This window comes from Hippopotamus amphibius, chromosome 3, assembly GCF_030028045.1.
Source record: "Hippopotamus amphibius kiboko isolate mHipAmp2 chromosome 3, mHipAmp2.hap2, whole genome shotgun sequence".
NCBI lineage: Eukaryota > Metazoa > Chordata > Mammalia > Artiodactyla > Hippopotamidae > Hippopotamus > Hippopotamus amphibius.
In genome coordinates this window covers 117,009,223-117,029,535 of record NC_080188.1, presented here as the reverse complement: position 1 = coordinate 117,029,535, position 20,313 = coordinate 117,009,223, and positions in this window count along the sequence as shown.

Genomic DNA, 20,313 nt, shown 5'->3' with positions numbered 1-20,313 from the left:
ATGGCCTAGCTATGTAATAACCCTACATCACTTAACTTAATTTAGCACAATTCTAGAATGCCAACTTACCAGAATCTGGAGAGACTATTTTAGATAGACATTCCTAGAGCATAATTATTTTAATAGAGTATATCTACATGATCTTATCGCATTTATATTTTCTGTCCTAAAAGTTTTTTCACATGAAGTTACTTTCCTTGCTGACAGATGTGTAATAGATATAACACGATTTATTTAGCTTATATTACACCTAGGCATAATAAAAATGTATATGAGTCTTAAAACATGTCTATATGAATTAGATCAATAAACTTACACATTCATACCAGATATTAATTTAATATTGAATATTTCCCTGTTCACATGCACTAGAAATTTATTTAGATTATTTTCTCTTGTATTAGAATTGTCTTCATTTGTAAGTGCTTCCTTTTCTTTAAGCCATTTAAATAGAGCTCATTTACAAATTAACCACAGCAATATTATCTAAAGCCAACAACACATACTGAGATATACATATATCCAGGCAGAAACAAGAGATGTAGCTTCATTTTCTACACTTCATCATGAATCAGATATCATAATGTAAACTCACTAGTTTATGAATCACAGTTGAAAAACACACAATTTTAAAAGGCTTCTTCCAGTTTTTGTTTTTGTTTTTATCTTTTTTCCTTTTGTATCTCAGGAATTGGAGATTGTTTAGATAAGATAATTGTTCCTGAGAGCTCCCAACTCAAGGTACAGGGAGAGAAAATTAGGTTCTGCTAGTAATACTTATTCCCATAGGGCCAGAATACTGAAAAGATTTTTTTCCCTTCAAGCTAGCTTTCTCCACTGGATGGGAATTAAATGAGGGTTGCTTAAACCTTCAACTGGCATTGTGTACTTAATTGATACAATGGAAGCTTTAAAATTTTCATAGATGCCCCCTTTTCTTTCTTTCTTTCTTTTTTTTTTTTTTTTGTTATGGTTATGAAAAGTTGGTCAGCCAATATAACAAGGGTGTTTGTATGTAACGCAGACCAACCTAGATTGTGTCTTTTAACTGGAGTTGCCACATCCTCTTCTAAGCCTTCTAAAAAGGTCAGGTTATGCAAAGGATCATTTTGGTGGTTAGAGAATAATTCAAGTGTCAAGCCAGAATATTGCTTAAAATATTTTTTTTTTTCCTCAAACCTTTCCTAGTAGTCCAGAACTTACTCCCTCAATCTTTGCTTGTATAGTTGAATCTCTGTGCAGTCTACATTTGTTTTGGGAAAAGCTTTGGGATAATTTTGAGTAATTTCTGAGCTAATTCCTTGCATTTAGTGTGAGCTTGTGTTTCAAAACTCGTTGAGGGATGTTTTCATCCTGCTCTTTTTTTTTTTTTTTTTCCTTGCTTTGCTTTCAGAAACTATCATCTGTAGTAACTTCTCTAGATATGAAACCCTGGGCTTACAGGTCCAGATAATCAACTGAAATTCCTTAGAAGGCTTTAAGTTCTGCTCAGCTCCATGGTATGTACTAAGCACCAAGGATGGCTTACCTCCCCTGTAATTGGTTTCTCCTTAAAGGGAGCTATAATCACTTTTGATATTTTATCCTCCTTTGCTGGGGAGAGGGGGAGCAACAGGAGTTGGAAGAGTTGGGATAGAAAAAGAGATAGACAATTCAGACAGAAGAAGATAAATGGGAGAGACAAGGTCAAAAACAGAGTGTTAGCATCTTTTTAGCTTAAAAGCTTTAATTCCCATCAAAGTAAGCATTCCACTCATTTTGTTTGATATTAAGCTTTTTTTTTTTTAACTGTGTGCAAAATAGCAATTTGGAATATCAAAAAAATTCAATTTTAAGTAGAGATGTCCTTTAGTATAAGTTCCCAAATTAAGTAACTCCTTGCAAGTACTAGTTTTTGTACATACATAAACCTGGCTGTGGTGTTAGGAAGAGGCTGGCCCTCTGATGCCCCTTGTTTCTGTGAGAGGCTCTATTTCCCATGTTAAAGCTGAATTCATCTGGGATAAAAACACTAGTGAAATTCTGTGGTGGGCCATTGTGCTACTTGTAAGCTTAACTCCTCTAGGCATCACCCAATAGTCATTTCAGCTCTCTTACACATCTCATTTTTTCTCTTCGATAGTGTAAGACCACTGCAGGTGCTTGGATCAGTGAATGGCCAAATTTTATTGTGACTCCCAGTGAGGAAGTGTTTTAATTAATGAGTGTTTCCCTATGGGGCTACTGCACAGTATGAGGACTGTGCCTCCATTACTCCTGTAAATCTCTCAGTTGCCTGAGAGAATGGTACTGGCCAGGAGGTGTCCTTCTCCCTTGTTCTTGGAACAAAGCTCTCATGTAATATATTCAATTTTATTCCAACAAATTCAATTGAGGCAGCCAAACTGAGGAACAGTTTCAACCATCAGCCAAGATCACTCAGTCTCCTACAGCTGAGCAAAGCCTGATAGCTTTCAACCAGCCCCCTCCCCCAGGATCCCAGGATCTTTCACCTAGGTGGGCATTACATGGTATCTTTCAACCAAGACCCCCTCCCAGCATCTTTCACTTGAGTGGGTATTAACTGGTATCTTTCAACCAAGATACCACCCACCCCCCCCAGTACATTTCAGCTAAGTGGGCATTTCCCTAGTATCTTTCAAGGATCCCACCCTGCCACTCCCATATCTTTCAACTGTGAGGAGACAGATACCTGCTACAACACCAAATTAAACTCAGGATCATCAACTAATATGGAAGATGCAAGAACAAGGAAAGACTTACCTAAATTCATCTGGACTCCCTGAGGAGGCAGTTGGGTGCAAGGGGCCTCTACTGGTGCCAAGGCTCTGGTTCCTTGTAGAGTTCAGGTGAAGGAGAAATGTCCACTCTGAGTCCCTTTGTGGTCACCAAAACGGTTGACTTAACATGAGTGCACAAGCTGAGACTTGTGAGTTAAGTTATTGGGAGCAAAATGAGGATTGTAGCCCAGGAGACAGCATCTCAGATAGCTCTGAGGAACTGTTACAGAGACAGGGGGGAAGCTCAGTATATATGTGGTTTTGTTGAAAGTGAAAAACATGCAAACAAGTACATATTGTTCACAGAAGGTTACTGCTAGTCACAGGCAGCTATCATCACAATGAAGGATTTTTGTTTTTTTCTAGATATGAGGGGATACAAGAATTGGACCCATTAAGTTGGCTCCTGAAAATATCTAACTACCTTAAGACCAGTTCTGCCAGACTTTCACAGAGCACAGAGTGCCTCATTTGAGCTCTCCACCTTGAACAACTTTCAGGGGGGGGCATTGGCAGACACAGTTGCAACACCACATGATTTAATCTTCATAGAAGTAGATGGCAAGTGCCAAGTGTAGTTGATACGAATTAAGTTTTATTGGGGCAAAATGAGGACAGCAGCAGTGGACACAGCATCCCAGATAGCTCTGAGAAACTGTTCCAAACAGGCAGGGTGAAGGTCAGTACACATGAGATTTTAGTGAAGGATGAGTGTATGCAATTGAGCATAATTTTTTTAGCTGAAGGTCTCTGCTAGTCATGAGGAAAAGTTGTACCCATGAAGGATTTTAGTGTTTTTCTAGATATGAGGTGATCTAAGAATTGGACTCATAAAATAATCTCCTGAAAATATCTAACTATCTGAAGACCTGTTGTGCCAGGTTTTTACAGAGCCCACAGTGCCTCACTTCAGTTCTCCACACTGAACTCCTTTCAGGGTGATTTTGAAAATCAGGAGCTGCAGCAGCACATGATTGAATCCTTGTAGAGGCAGATGGCAAGTGCCAATGTTGAGTGCCAATTGTAGTTGATATAGTTGATGGAGGACTGAAATTTTGAAATGGGAACCAAGATGCCTTGGTGTTAGTTTCTGTTTTTGTGTTCATATTTACCTATGTGTGTGCCATAGACGTATGGTATGGCCAGGAATTAATCTGTAAAATAACTGCATTTAATTGAATCAAAGGAACTTCAGTGTGTGTGTGTGTATATGTATATATATATATATATAATATATATATATATATATATATATATATATATATATATATATACTCAGAAATGGAAAATAATCTGGACAGAATGAATTTCAGGTTCACATTATTTGGAAAATATTCAGCAGTAAACTGATACCTGGTAATGACAGTGACATTAACCTGTTGGTTTGATTTATATAGATACGTTTTTAGAGTCATCTGTGATGAGTATTATACTTCTGTTGTAGCTAGGTTTACTAGAGTTCAAATAATTGTCAAAAAGAAAAGTAACCCAATGTGGAAAAGAAAAACTCTTAAGATAATTAAGATGTATGTTTTCATTAAGAGAAGATCAGAGGGTTAAAAGAAATACAAAAAAGAGTTGTGCATGATTAGCATTTCATAAGATCGGATTAAATTTAGTTTGATAAATGGATTTTCTTGAGGGTGGGCCTGGGGATGCCTGGATTTGGTTTTACCTTCCAATGTTTCCTTGAAATGCTCCTTTTAATAACAGATAGTATGAGTTTCTTTACCTTTAAGTGATCTACATTTGCTTTTGAGACCTTTTGTTGCTTTGGTTAAGGAATATGTATTCCCACACAGTGACATATGATCTTATTTGACCAAGTGATTTAAAAGCTTTTCACAATCTTCCCAACTATCAAATTTTAATAGAGTTTCTTTTGATTTCCAGCTAACTTTGGAGGGCCCCTTAGGTATCTTAAAGAGAAATATTTAAATAGCATTACTTGGTATATTAAGTTAAATGTAATCATTCATATTTCTCTCTATCACAACCAAATTTATTGACTATACTCTAAGGAAATGTTTAACCACATCTTTTAAGTCTTCTGTCATTTATAGATATATTTGTACTCTGATGCTGTTACAAAAATGCTTCATCATAAAGATAGAAAAACTATGGAAGCAATTACAACAATTCCACACCAAGATCATGGCTATGTGAGGATTCCAGCTTTTGCTGACTTGAAATAAGTAGGTTTTCTGCACCGGGGAGCCCTAGATTATGCATCCAGAAATTTTTACTCCCTCAGAGTCAGGATTGACATCCCTACTCAGCCTTGAAGCAGTTACAGAAGATGAACCATTGCCCTTCTTCATCCCATAACACTATGGGTTTAAAATCTCTGAGTGAGGGATGAAAAAAGGAGGGAAGACAGCAGCACACAACCTTTGAAAGAATGACATAGCCAGAAGAAATGACATAAACTGAGTAGATCCAAAAATGGTCTAAGATGGTGGACAAGTCAACTTCTACTAGACCTTGAGTCCTGGTAATAAAACCATAAGGATCAAAAGGTGGGCGGCGAAATGCCCATCAACAAATGAATGGATACAGAAGATGTGGCATATATATACAATGGAATATTACTCAGCTATAAAAAGGGATGAGATGGAGCTATATGTAATGAGGTGGATAGAACTACAATCTGTCATACATAGTGAAGTAAGTCAGAAAGAGAAGGACAAATATTGTATGCTAACTCACATATACGGAATCTAAAAATGGTACTGATGAACTCAGTGACAAGAACAAGGAAGCAGATACAGAGAATGGACTGGAGAACTCGAGGTATGGGAGGGGGCGGGGGGTGAAGGGGAAACTGAGAAGAAGCGAGAGAGTAGCACAGACATATATATACTACCAACTGTAAAACAGTCAGTGGGAAGTTGTATAACAAAGGGAGTCCAACTCGAGGATGGAAGATGCCTTAGAGGACTGGGGCAGGGAGGGTGGGGGGGACTCGAGGGGGGGCATCAAGGAAGGGAGGGAATACGGGGATATGTGTATAAAAACAGTTGATTGAACCTGGTGTACCCCCCCCAAAAAAAAAAAAAAAAAGATCCAACACAGCCTAAACTAAATAAATAAATAAACATAAAAAAAAAAATGTCGGCGGTAGCCCAATTCCTGGAATCCCTGACCCTTGCTGAAATAGCTGGAATTCTCCTCACACTCATTAGCCTATGGAATATCCCGCCCCAATAACAACTGATAACCCCATACCCTGGTGCTTTTCTCACCTTCTGAGATGGCCCACAGTCTCTCTTTGGAGTGTGTTTCTCCCTAAATAAATCCATTCTTATCTATCAATTGGTCTCTCACTGAATTCTTTATGCAATGAGACATCAAGAATCTGAGCTTCCTGAAATCCTGAGACCAGGAGTATGATCTCAATTGGAAGACTTTGGGATTTGGTCGGGTTCTAGTCTCAGCAGCATGGGTTCAAGCCCCAATCAGGGTTTTGGCCTTGCTGGCATCCTGCCCACATGGCTTGAGTCCCAGTCTGAGTTTTGTCTATGCTTGAGTCCCAGCCTCCAGGGGTCAAATCACAATCAGAGGTACAAGGTTTCAAGTTTAGCATCATAGGAAATCCACTGAAACAAATTAAACATAAAAACAGCCATGACTGAACCAGCTTTTAGTTTTATTAATCTTTGTTATTGTTTCCTTCCTTTTTTTCCATTTATTTCTGATCTGATGTTTATGATTTCTTTCCTTCTGCTCACTTTTTGGTTTCTTTGTTCTTCTTCCTCTAATTGTTTTAGCTACAAAGTTAGGATGTTTATTCAATATTTTATTCAATATTTTTCTTATCTCTTGAGGTAAGATTGTATTGCTATAAACTTCCACCATAGAACAACTTTTGCTTCATTCCACAGTTTTTGGGTTGTTGTGTTTTCATTTTAGGTATTTTTTGATTTCCTATTTGATTTATTTATTGATTTCTTGGTTGTTTAATAGTGAATTGTTTAGCCTCCATGTGTTCGTATTTTTTGCAGTTTTTTTCCTGTGATTGATATCTAGTCTCATGGAATTGTGTTCAGAGAAGATACTTGATATGATTTCAATTTTACTTAATTTACCAAGGCTTGATTTTTTGTCCCAAGATGTGATCTATCCTGAAGAATATTCTGTGTGTGCTTGAGAAGAAATTCTACTCTAGTTTTTAGATGGAATGTCCTATCAATATGTGTTAAGTTGAGATGGTCTAATGTGTCATTTAAAGCTTATGTGTCCTTATTTATTTTCTGTTTGGATGATCTGTCCATTGATGTAAGTGGGGTGTTAAAGTCTCCTAATATTATTGTGTTACTTTTGATGTCCCCTTTTATGGCTGTTAGCATTTGCCTTATGTATCGAGGAGCTCCTATGTTGGGTGCATAGATATTTACAATTAGTATATGCTCTTTTTGGATTGATCCCTTGATCATTATTTAGTGACCTTCCTTGTCCCTATTAATAATCTTTACTTTAAAGTCTAATTTGTCTGATATAAGTATTGCTTCTCCAGATTACTTTTAACTTCCATTTGCATGGAATATCTTTTCTCATCCCTTTACTTTCAGTCTATATGTATCCCTTGGTCTGAAGTGGGTTTCTTGTAGGCAGCATATAGAAGGGTCTTGTTTTTGCATCCATTCAGCCAGCCTATATCTTTTGGTTGGAGCATTTAATCAATTTATATTTAAGGTGATTATTGATGTGTTTTCCTATTAACATTTTCTTAATTGCTTTGGGTTTGTTTTTGTAAGTCTTTTCCTTCTCTTGTGTTTCCTACTTAGAAAATTTCCTTTAGCACTTTTTGTAAAGCTGGTTTGGTGGTGTTGAATTCTCTTAACTTTTGCTTGTCTGGAAAGCTTTTGATTTCTCCATCAAATCTGAATGAGATTCTTGCTGGGTAGAGTGTTCTTGGCTGTAGGTTTTTCTCTTTCAGGACTTTCAGTATATCCTGCCATTCCCTTCTGGCCTGCAGAGTTTCTGCAAAAAGGTCGGCTGTTATCCTTATGGGTTTTCCCTTATATGTTATTTGTTGCTTTTCTCTTGCTGCTTTTCATATTTTTTATTTGTGTTTCATTGTCATTAGTTTGATTAATATGTGCCTTGGTGTATTTCTCCTTGGGTTTATTCTGTATGGGACTCTCTGTGCTTCTTGGTCTTGGTTAATTATTTCCTTTCCCATTTTGGGGAAGTTTTCCACTATAACCTCTTCAAATATTTTCTCAGACCCTTTCTTTTTTTTTTTTTTTCTTCTTCTGGGATGCCTATGATTCGAATATTGGTAGGCTTAATGTTATCACTGAGGTCTCTGAGACTGTCTTCTATTTTTTAATTTATTTTCTTTTTCCTGCTCTGTGGCAGTTATTTCCCCCATTCTATCTTCCAACTCACTTATTCGGTCTTCTGCCTCAGTTATTCTGCTGGTTATACCATCTAGAGTATTTTTAATTTTAGTTATTTTGTTGTTCATTGCTGTTTGTTTGTTCTTTAGTTCTTCTGAGTTCTTATGTACCTTTTCTTGGACTTTCTGTATTTTGTTATCAAGTTTTTGTATCATCTTTACTATGATTACTCTGAATTCATTTTCAGGCATTTTTCCTATTTCCTCTTCATTTAATTGGTCTTGTGTTTTGTTTTTTTTTTCCTGCTCCTTTGCCTGCGTGGTATTTTTTTGTTTTCTCATGGTAGTCCAAACTTCAGAGCTTGCTTTTCCTGGCAGTAAAGAGGTTTAAAGAAGACTGTCCAAGCCCCAGAAAAAATGGCACAGTTTTGAGTACAACAAATACTAAGTCTAGGAAACACATACATGTATAAGACACACAAATACTGAATCCAATAGAACATAAGGCACTAGAAAGACCTGACAGAAGAACCTCAGCATGCTATCAGACATTCAAAGAGGAAACCAACAGAAATTCAAAACCAATCAGAACAGAACAGAAACAAAAGTGAAAACAAACAAACAAATAAAACCACACACACACAAACACAAATCCAGGGAGATATTGAAAGCTAGGATCAAATATAATAAAGAGCTAGAGTACCACCAGGCAGACTGAAGATTCTCAGAATGAAATCAGATAATTATACTAAAAACTAAGATAAAGACAAAAATCTAATAATAAATACCAAAGCAGTGTGTTATCTGGAGAATAAAGCAAGGAGACAGAGCAGACCGATTATATTGTTTATAAGTATATCAAGATAAAATAAACTAAAAAATGATAGAAGACAGGGCAACAAAAGAGTGTAGTGTGACTGGAAATATGAAAATAAAAAGAAAGAAATAGAAATGTATAAAAGATAGAGATGAAAGGAAGGTAGGAGAGATACAGTCAGCACTATGAAAAACTTAGGTAGAAATAGAAATATATAAAAATGCTAAAAAATAAAAATAAAGTAAAAAATAGAGTAAAAAATATGTTATAAATCTTGCAGATCCCTTAGCACTAAGATCATAATTAATAACAACAACAACAACAACAACAACAAAAACTAGAACTGACCCCAGAATGGGCCAGTTGAATAGAATTAATACTAATATGTCTGTTTCCTTGGGGTCTCAACTGTAAGTGTCCTTCTACCCATCTTGAGCATTTTGTATTATTCTGCAACCAGCAAAGTTTCCTTTATTGTTCATCTGTAAGCCCTGGTGTGTGGGGAGATAGAGGGTACAATAGTGGATCCTTCCCCTGGGAGTGAGTGAGCAATGGCACCCTGCCTGGGACACAGTGGCTTGGGTGGCTTGGGCCAAGAGCGTGACTCCAACCGTGGCTCCTGCCCCCTGCTACTACTCCAGCAGATGCCCTGCCTGGGTCATGGCAGTTCATTTGTTCATGGTGGTGCCTGTTGCAGAGGGACACCAGTGGTTTGGGTGTAAACAGAATGTCTCAGAGTTGAGCCACTCTGTGGGCTTTTGGTTCTCAGCTGCAGGCACTCTAGGGCAGCCCCACCCAAGGGCCTTTGTTATCCCTGAGTGCATTAGCTAGGCCAAGAGGGGTCCTTCCTCTGTTTGTTGCAGGTGCCAAGAGAGAGGCTACACCATGGCTCCTCCTCCCTGTTGTGAGTCAGCAGTATCCAGCTGCCACTATGGCCATGCAGCTTTCTGTGGTAGGCACTCTCCATTGTGGATTTCTTCCCTCCTGTCCTCTCAGTCCATCTCCAAACTACCAACAATGAACCAGATCTCCAGTTCCCACAATTCCACTCCTAGACTCCCTGTTCACCTGTGAATAGACGTCTCAGTCCAGGCACACTGAGCTGTGGTGCAGACCCTCTGTGTGTTTCTCACTCTTTCCTGTCTGCCACATCTCAGCTGCTTCACCCTCTTTGAACAGTATTAAATGCCTTCCTATTGACCCAGGGTAATTCCCCATTGGAGAAAGGGGTTTCCCCATCAGATAAGGGATGTTTCCCCAAATTCAGAAATCTCCTTACTCTTTCAGATCCCCCATGTTAGGGTGTGGGACCCATCCCTTTCCTTTCTTCTCCTCCTCTTTCTCCTTTTTCTCTTTTTTTTTCCCCCTCTGTCCTACCCAGTTATGTCAGGAGCTTTGCAGTCCTTTCTGGTGTCTGATGTCATTTGCTGGTGTTCAGCTGGTTCTCTGTGGGAATTATTGAGTCTTTTGGTGTATTCCTAATGCATCTGTGGAAAGGGATGTATTCCATGTCCTTCTATTTCACCGCCATCTTATCCCTTCTGCAGTTTTTAAAGTAGCATTATTGTATACTAAGACTCCATTGGTCCTGGGTAGCCGTGGACTGTAGGGTATCTTATCTCAGTAATGTTCAGGATAGTGAAATTCTCCCTGAACCTCCTCTTTTCACCGCACTTTAGGGTCCTCAAAGCATTCCATCTGCCTCACAGCCCAGTGGGTGCAGGCCTTTCCAGGCTGTACACACCTCTCAGGACCCTGTTCAGGATCCTGTTCAAGGCCCTGGTCAGGAGGTCTGAGGTGATTATGAGCCCATGGGTGGTGTGTGTATCTGTGTGTTTATGTTTTTCATTGGATGTGTGCTGTGTATCTGTGTGTATCTCTACGTGCTTGTGTGTCTCTGTGTGTGTATGTGTGCATCTGTGTTTGTTTTTGTGTATATCTGTGTTCCTGTGCATGCTTATATCTGTGCCAATATGTGTGTTTATATGTGTCTGTGTGTGTGTTTATATGTGTGTCTTCCTGGTTGCATCATATGTGTCTGTGTGTGACTGTGTGCATGTGTGCATTTGTGTGTGTCTGCATGTGTCCACGTGAAGGAGTGGGAGTATCACTTGGGGTGGCCCTCAGAGGGAGAGGCTTACTGGTTCATGGTTATCTGCTAAAAATATGTTAAGGACACTGGTATCCACTTCAGGTCTCTTCTGTGGTAGCTGTGGTCCACTCCACCAAACACCACCACACTACCATTCTCATTACAGCTGAGGACAGAAGGAAGAGGGAGGGCTCCTTGTCAGAGAATAACCCACTCACTATCTGAGGGGAGACATTTGAAATTCAGGGAGTTTGTGACTTGGCTGTGGTCACACTGCTTGTTAGAAGTAAAACAGCCTAGAAGTAGCTTTTCTGATCTTTCTCAAGGGCTCAAGAAGAAAAGACCGATGAGAAAAAAAGCCAGGAGATGGGGATTCACCTAGGGAAATTAAGAGGCTAGAGAAGCAAGGAAGAGATAAAATAGAAAACATGTTCAGCATGCACAGAGATATCCAAAATGGTGGAAGAGATAAAAAAGAGACAGACACAGATGAAGACACAGACACATTCACACTGAAATGGAGAGAGAGCACAGAGAAGACCTACAAGAATATCAGGAGAAGTGCTGTTCCATAGAACCACATTTAGAGTTGCAGAGGTTGTGCACTGAACCATTCCAAGGAGTGCCATTTTCACATAGGTCATGATGTGACTGGCACCCCCAGAGTTGTGCAACCCTGCATGTCGACACCAAGACACTTTTTTCCATGCAAGGTACTCATCAATAAGTGGGGGATGAACTTTAAGCCTGTCAGGGAATGATTATATTCCCTCTAACCCTGATGGCTGGAAGAGTAAAAGGACAAGAAAAACCCCAGAACCATAGAAGATGCCACTCACAGTCTCCATACTTACATAACTAGGCACCCTGAGAGGGCCAGCAGCCTGAGGATCCCAAGTCCCTTCATGCTTCTTTCCTGGGTCCAGGTACCCAGGAAACAGTGAGTTCTGAGCATGACATGGTGACCAAGAGCTCCTAGTTTTAATGCACTGAACTTCCCTAATTGTCCCCTTTAGGCCACTAGTGGATCAGATAAGAATTATGAACCTCTTGATAAAATCTTTACCTCCATCAATGTCTATGGGGAGTGGACTTAGACAGCTCTCTGATAGGGAAATTCCTAATGTAATGTCTTCCTTGGGGTTTGGCTGCAAAATCAAAACTGAACCACGTGGACTAACTAAGATGGAGGAGACTCTTGCCAACTTGGAGATAAAACACTGCTACTAAGTGATGAAAGTAAATGCTAGGGGCTATGCTTGATATTCATGATCTAATGTGGTCTTCTAAACAACTTTATAAGATGCGTGTTGCACTCCTCAGTTGGAGAGTAGTTTGCCAGGAGGAAAGTGTTCAAAGGGCAAAGTGAAGAAATAAAGGGCAGCCCAGTGTCATACGAGTGAGTGGCTTTAGGTGGTGGGACAGATGGCATTGACTGATGACATCAGGGCACTTAAGATGCCAATATCCATCAAAGTCTAGGCTACAGTAGTATTGAAACTGCAGAGTTTCACTATTGGAAGAAATGTGATGCATGCATCCACAAGATACTTTATATCATCCAACAAACATACGGAGCACCCTGTGTGCTGACGTCTGGGATAGATGCTGAAAAGTCCAAGTCCAGTAAGACACAGGTGGACCTTATCTTCAAGAGGCTAGATGTCTAGGGCAGTTCTCACAAACACATGAACTATCTGGAAAAAGAAATAAATGGAACAGATGTGTGGAAATGATGGACACCAGGCAGGCAGAAAATGCCCTACCATGGGTGTAGCTTCCCCTCTGCTCCGATCAGCCCCTGCCACACTTGAAAGCAGCCTGGTCAACCAAGTTTCAAGAGAAGTCAGAAATCTGGATATTTATGTAAAATCCCCTGATTTTAAATGTTAGCAACTAATTTTGTTTTCTTCACAAAACTTTGAGCAAAACTTGAAACAACTCTGGGCTGAATTCAGCCTGTAGGCTGTACCAGTTTTTCTTTCTCACCTAGAGGTGGGAGTACAGAGGGAACAGACAAGGGGTTCAACTCATGTCAGTCAAATGAATAAGAGACTGAGTGCATCTTAACAATGTTAATTTTCCTTCCATTTGTAAAGAAAGATCACCAAGGTCCTATAGACAAATGAATTTAATAATGTTCACTTGCTGGCATCTGATATAATTCCTTAATAGGATCCATGCCTTGAAACACTTTGTCTACCAAAAGAAACATAGAAGGAAATAACTTTTAAGCATCTTTTCTCTCAAAGAAGATAGAAAAGGCCTCTCAGAGCTGCTGCACAGCCTGAGATGAACAGGCTAACTTTTAAACTATTATTCCAGCCAAAGTAAAGACAATGGAGTTTAATGGCTCTTTCCAGGATTCCCAGTGCCACACTGTTCCTGTTTGAGATCTATCAAGGCCAGTCCCTTGGATAGGTCAAAGGGATTTTGGCCAGATACAAGGTGAGGGAGTGATGGGGTGCTCTGTGATGTCTTACTCATTTTGACACATTGTTAAAATTCAGTTTTGATGGTTCAATGCCTATAGAGGGGATTTGAGAGCATCTAACAAATGACACAAATAAATACCATTTATCTCAGCAATTCTACTTCTCAGGATCTATCCCAAAGATACACTGACAATAATACCAAAATACATATGCACAAGCTAATCACTTCAACATTGCCTGTCCAAGAAAAAGATTAAAAACATAACTGAAATTATCTTCCAGGGATGAGTTTTGAATAAGTCCTAGGACATCCAAACAATTCAGTATAATGGGTATGCAGAGAAGCTTGGAATGGATGTGATTTTTAGGGGATGCTCTTTAGACTTTTCAAAAGAGGGACCAAAAAGTACTTATATTTTGTTGCTTTTCAATATGTATATATGGTTATTTTCAATAAGAAGGAGTAGAAGAAGAAACCAAGAGCTAATAAAAATTTCAATTTAATGGAGGAGGGACAGGGCTGGAAGTGAGATATTTCTGGTTTTATACTTTGATTTTGCAACCATGTAAGTGTGTTACAGAATCAAAAAAAAAAAAAAAAGTCAGAGAAAGAGAAAGAGACAGAGAAATGAAAACTTATGTCAGAATTGAGAACTAAGTCCAATTAACCTCAGTCTATGAAGTTGGTGACATTACCCTACAGAACAAAACATTACTTAAGCATCTCTAAAATGCAGAATTTTGATTCTGCATTCAGAGTGGGATATCTTTGAAGGACAAAGACAAAAAAACAAATGAAAATACCTTCCCTCCAAAACAAAACAAAATCAAAACCAAAGAAATCTGAAACAATATGCAGCACATTGTTGTTGGTGGTATTGTTGCTGTGATTTGAAAGTATCATATATGTGTACACACGAGTTAAAGCAGGTAACTAATTAATGCTAATGCTGTTATGAAGCATGACTTTCAGTGGAGGAGAGAAAGAGATTTAATTATACAACCAAAAAGCTTCAGTAAAACCTTGTGATCTAAAACCTTGAATTTGAAGTATCAGTTTGTTCCAATGAATTATTTTCCTTTTCCTTTAAAAGAAAATCTGTACTTCTTGGCCCTCAACACTGAGAATTTGAGAAGCAATGTAAACTTGATAATAGTGACTATTCTGAGGCCCACCTCTTGGCCTCCAAATATGGTTTTCTATCAGAGGAACTAGAGATTCTTGAAGAAATGTCTGATTTCAGGGCTGGACCAAGAAATGCACAAGATAAGCCTGGGAATCTTGAAAGACCAGATACTTGAACACCTTCAAATACCACCAGAGGCAGATGAAGAGTTTAGGAATCCATATGAAGAGGCCAAATGTGAGACAATTTTTAAACAGGAGGGAAGGGCAGGGCACAACCTTTGAAAAATGACATAGCCCAAGGACATGACATAAAGTGAGTAGAACAAAATGGTCCACAATGGTGGACACGCTGACTGCCATTAGACCTTGATCTTCATTTATATGAGCATAAGGATCAAAAAGTGTGTGGTGGCCCAATTCCAATAAGTCCTCTTGCCTTCCTGAAATAGCTGGAATACTCCTCTCACTTATTAGCCTATGGAAGTACCCACCCCTATAAAAACTGATTACCCTATATCCTGGTAGCTTTCTCACTTTCTGAGATGGCCCACAGTCTGTCTTTGGAGTGTGTTTCTCTCTAAAAAACCTACCATTCAGTTTGTCTCTCACTGAATTCTTTCTGATGTGAGACATCTAGAACCTGAGCTTCCTGAAGTCCTGGAAACTAGCTGTATGATCTCAGTTGAAAGACTTTGAGTTTTGGCCACGTAGGAGTCTCCACAATGTGGGTTCAAATCCTAATCAGGCTTTTGGCTGAGTTTGAGTCCAAGTCACGTGGGTGCATATCTCAATTAGGGTTTTGGTGGGGACTGAGTCCCAGCCAACAGGGTTCAAATCCCAATGTGAGGTGAAAGGTTTCTATTTTAGCATCACATCAAATCAATTGAAACAAATAAAATATATAAACAGCCACGACTGGGACTTCACTGTGGCACAGTGGAGAAGATCCCATGCTCCCATTGCAGGGGGTTTGGGTTCAATCAATGGCCAATATAGTTTATTTCACATGTGACAAATAACAGTTCACATTCCACAACTACATTTCCTGCATGTCACAACAAAGGATCCTGTATGCCACAAATAACAACTGGGACAACCAAAGAATAAATGAGTATATATTTATTCAATGATGAATAATATTCCAGGGTATGTCTCTAACATATTTTCTTTATCCATTCAGCTGTTGGTGGATCTAAGTTGTTTCTACATCTAGGCTATTGTGAAAGTTGCTGTGCTATACAGGACAGTGATCTCACAGAGACAGCTGTGGGAAATTCTGAAAAGAGAGCTAGTTTCCTCCCCAACAATTGTACCTGGGTAGCCTGGGTGAAAAAACAGGAATTCTAACCTCCAGATCTTTCAGGCCTAGATTAATACTAGATCTTTCCAGCGTTTGAAAGCAAGAATACTACAGGAATGCAAAAACTGTAAAAACAGGTACAACATTTATTATTAGAGACACAGCACAACGTATTAGAGAGCACACAGAGAAGACAGCTGATATATTTAAGAGATAAGCAAGGCAGAAATCCACACTGAGAGGAGTGTGGGCCTCCTGAATAAGGAATGCAGGAAAGAGGTGATCTAAATTACTTATATAAGATAGCCTTTCCTTTTCTTTATTTACTTGTGGACAAATGTATTGTTTCTTTTTTCATATTTGACCATTCCTAAGACTATCCCCAAGATGTGTGCACAATATTTTGCTAAGATGGATCTCACTGCAGAGGACTATGGGTGCAAGTTTACACTTAATATGGAGGGGTGCTCCCTCCTTATTTCACCACCAAGGAGCCTTCCTAAACAAGTGTAGACAGGAAAAAGTTTTCCCTGAGCTCAAGTGTGGGCATCTTAACCCTTTTCTTCAGCAGAGCTCAACTTATGCCACTAGCTTTGTCCTTGGAGTGTCTGGGTAAGAACGGAGCTTCAGTTTGACTCCACTTGACAAACACCAGCTGTCCAACCCAGGGGTCCATCTATTTCATATTGCAAATACCCCCTGAGAGGCATGAACACCAAAAAATCTTTATTAGGAAGATGAAGGGTGATGATCCATTATCTATACTTTCTTCAGGATGGCAAGGGTCTCATAGACCCTACCTAGCCTGGTTCATGGTCTCTCACCCTCTCAAATTATGTGGCCTCAGCATGACTTCAGTTGTCATTTCCACAGGATCTGTACTGAGGAGTGGCTGGAATTTCTGTATCAGTGTCATTTTGATGTGAAACTCTTGCAATCTGGATGAAACAAGCTTACCATGTAATTTTAAAAAGGTTGGGACCAAAGATCAGTAAAAGAATTATTGAAAAAGCAGGAGTAAGAATGTTATGTTTGGTAACAATATTTGATCCTGGTCCAGACAGAGTCAGTGCTTAGGGTATCTCATCCAAAGGAACAGAGACATTTGGCATGGTCATATATATTGTTTGTTTGTTTTTTTATTGCCCCATTTTGATCAATGTAGGTGTAAGAGATTCAGTTAGAAGTAGTTGGAGGAGGAGGAGATGGCTCAAGATACTGGAGTAGGAACACATGTGCCCACTCCCTCTTGCAAGAGCATTGCAATTACAACTAAATGCTGAGAAATCATCAATGGAAAGACATTGGAAATCACCAAAAAAGACACCCCACATCCAGAGACAAAGGAGAAGCCACAGTGAGACAGTTGGAAGGGTGAAATTGCATTAAAATCAAATCCGATAAAAGCTGAGTGGCGGACTCACAAACTGGAGAACTGTTATACCAAAGAAGTCCACCCATTAAAGTGAGGAGTCTGAGCTCCACGTCAGGCTTCCCAGCCTGGGGAACTGGCAACAGGAGGACGAATTTCCAGAGAATCAGACTTTGAAAGCCAGCAATTTTTGATTTCAGGATCTACAGAAGACTAGGAGAAGCAGACAATCCACTGTTTGAGGGCACACAAAAAATAGTGTGGGAAGGACCCAGGGGGAAGGAGCAGGGACCCCATAGAAGACTGAACCATACCTACCTGGTGGTGTTGGAGGGTGGCCTGCAGATCTGGGGAGCAGCTATGGCTCATTGTGTGAACAGGGACAGTAGCAGCAGGGGTTCTGAGAAGTGCTCATTGGCATGAGCACTCCTAAAGTCAGGATACTGCCCCCCATTAGCACCACCAAAAGCCTGTAAGGTCCAGTGCTGGATATCCTGAGACTAAACAACCTACAGGGTGGGAACACAGCCCTACCCATTGGCAGAAAAGCAGGTTAAAATTTTACTGAGCTCCACCCACCCAGCCCTACCCACCATCAGTCCTTCCCATTAGGAAGCATGCACAAGCCTATTAGATAGCTTCCTCCACAAGTGGGCAGACAGAAGTATCAAAGAGTGTCAGCAATATTTTGTTCTGTGGAACTGAAAACCACAGCCACAGAAAGATAGAGAAAATGAAAAGGCAGAGGACTTTGTACCAGATGAAGGGACAAGATAAAACCCCAGAAAAACAAAGAAATGAAGAGGAGATAGGCACCCTTCCAGAGAAAGAATTCAGATTAATGATGGTGAAAATGATCCAGGACTTTGAAAAAAGACTGGATGCAAAGAGCAAAAAGAAGTGAGAAAAATTTAACAAAGATCTAAAAGAATTAAAGAACAAACAACCAGAGATAAGCCACACAATAACTGAAATGAAAGATACACTAGAAGGAACCAATAGCAGATTAACTGAGGCAGAAGTGTGAATAAGTGACCTGGAAGACAGAATGGTGAAAATCACTGATGTGGAAAAGAATAATGAAAAAAGAATGAAAAGATCTAAAGACAGCCTAAGAGACCTCTGAGACAATGTTAAACAAACCAAATTTGCATTATAGTGGTCCCAGAAGAACAAGAGAGAGAGAAAGAACCCAAGAAAATATTGGAAGCAATTATAGTTAAAAACTTGCCTAAAATGGGAAAGGAAATAGCTACCCAATCCAGGAAGTGCATAGAGTACCAGGTAGAATAAACCCAAGCAGAGACAAGCCAAGACATATAATAGTTAAATTGACAATAATTAAAGAGAGAGAAAAGTTATTAAAAGCAACAAGGGAAAAAAGACAAATCACATACTAGGGAACTCCTTTAATTTTAACATCTGATTCTCAGCAGAAAGTCTGCAAGCCAGAAGGCAGTGGCACAATATATTTAAAGATATGAAAGGGAAGAACCTACAACCAAGAATACTCTACATGGTCAGGGTCTAATTCAGATTCAGTGAAGAAATCAAATGCTTCACAGACAAGCAACAACTAAGAGATTTCAGCATCACCAAGCCAGCTCTACAACAAATGCTAAAGGAACTTCTTCAAGTGGTAAACAGAAGAGAAAACAACAACCTACAAAAACAAAAACAAAACAGTTAAGAAGATGGTAATAGGAACATACATATAGATAATTATCTTCAATGTAAATGGACTAAATGTTGCCACCAAAAGACAGAGATTGGCTGGATTGATACAAAAACAAGACCATATATATGCTTTCTACAAGAGACTCACCTCAGACCTAGGTACACATGCAGAATGAAAGTGAGGGATGGAAAAAGATATTCCATGCAAATGGAAATCAAAAGAAAGCAGGAGTAGTGATTCTTATATCAGATAAAATAGACTTTAAAATAAAAAAATTACAAGAGACAGGAAAGGACACCAAATAATGATGAAGGGATCAATCCAGGAGAGGAGGCAACAATTATAAATATATATGCACCCAATATAGGAGCACCTCAATACAAAAGGCAAATTCTAACAACTTTGAAAGAGGAAACCAACAGTAACACAATAATAGTGGGGGACTTTAACATCCCACTTACATCAATGGAGAGATCATCCAGACAGAAAATTAATGAGACGCATGCTTTAAGTGACAGAATAAACCAGCGAGATTTAATAGATATCTATAGGACATTACATTCAAAAACAGCAGATTACACTTTCTTCTCAAGTATACATGGAACATTCTCCAAGATAGTCCACATTTTGGGCCAGAAATCAAACCTTGGTAAATTTAAGAAAATTAAAATTGTATCAAGCATCATTTGTGACCACAAAACTATGAGATTAGGAATTAATTACAGAAAAAAAAACACACACACAAACACATGGAGGCTAAACAATACTCTACTAAATATCCAAGAGATCTCTGAAGATTTTGAAGAGGAAATCAAAAAATACCTAGAGACAAATGACAATGAAAACACAATGATCCAAAAGCTATGAGATGCAGCAAAAGCAGTTTTAAGAGGGAAGTTTGTAGCAATAACGTCTTACCTCAAGAAGCAAAACAATCCCAAATAAGCAATCTAACCTTGCACCTAAAGAAACTAGAGAAAGAAGAGCAAACAAAACACAAAGTTAGTAGAAGGAGAGAAATCACAACCATCAGAGCAGAAATAAATGAAATAGAAACAAACACAACAATAGCAAAAATCAATAAAACTAAAAGTTGGTTCTTTGAGAAGATAAATAAAATTGGTAAACCTCTAGCAAGACTCATCAAGAAGAAGAGGGAGAGGACTCCACTCAATAAAATTAGAAATGAAACAGGAGAAGTTACAATGGACACTGCAGAAATAAAAAGCACCATAAGAGATTACTACAAGCAACTCTATTCCAATAAAGTGGACAACCTGGATGAAATGGACAGATTCTTAGAAAGGTATAACCTTTCAACACTGTATCAGGAAGAAATAGAAAATATGATCAGACCAATTACAAG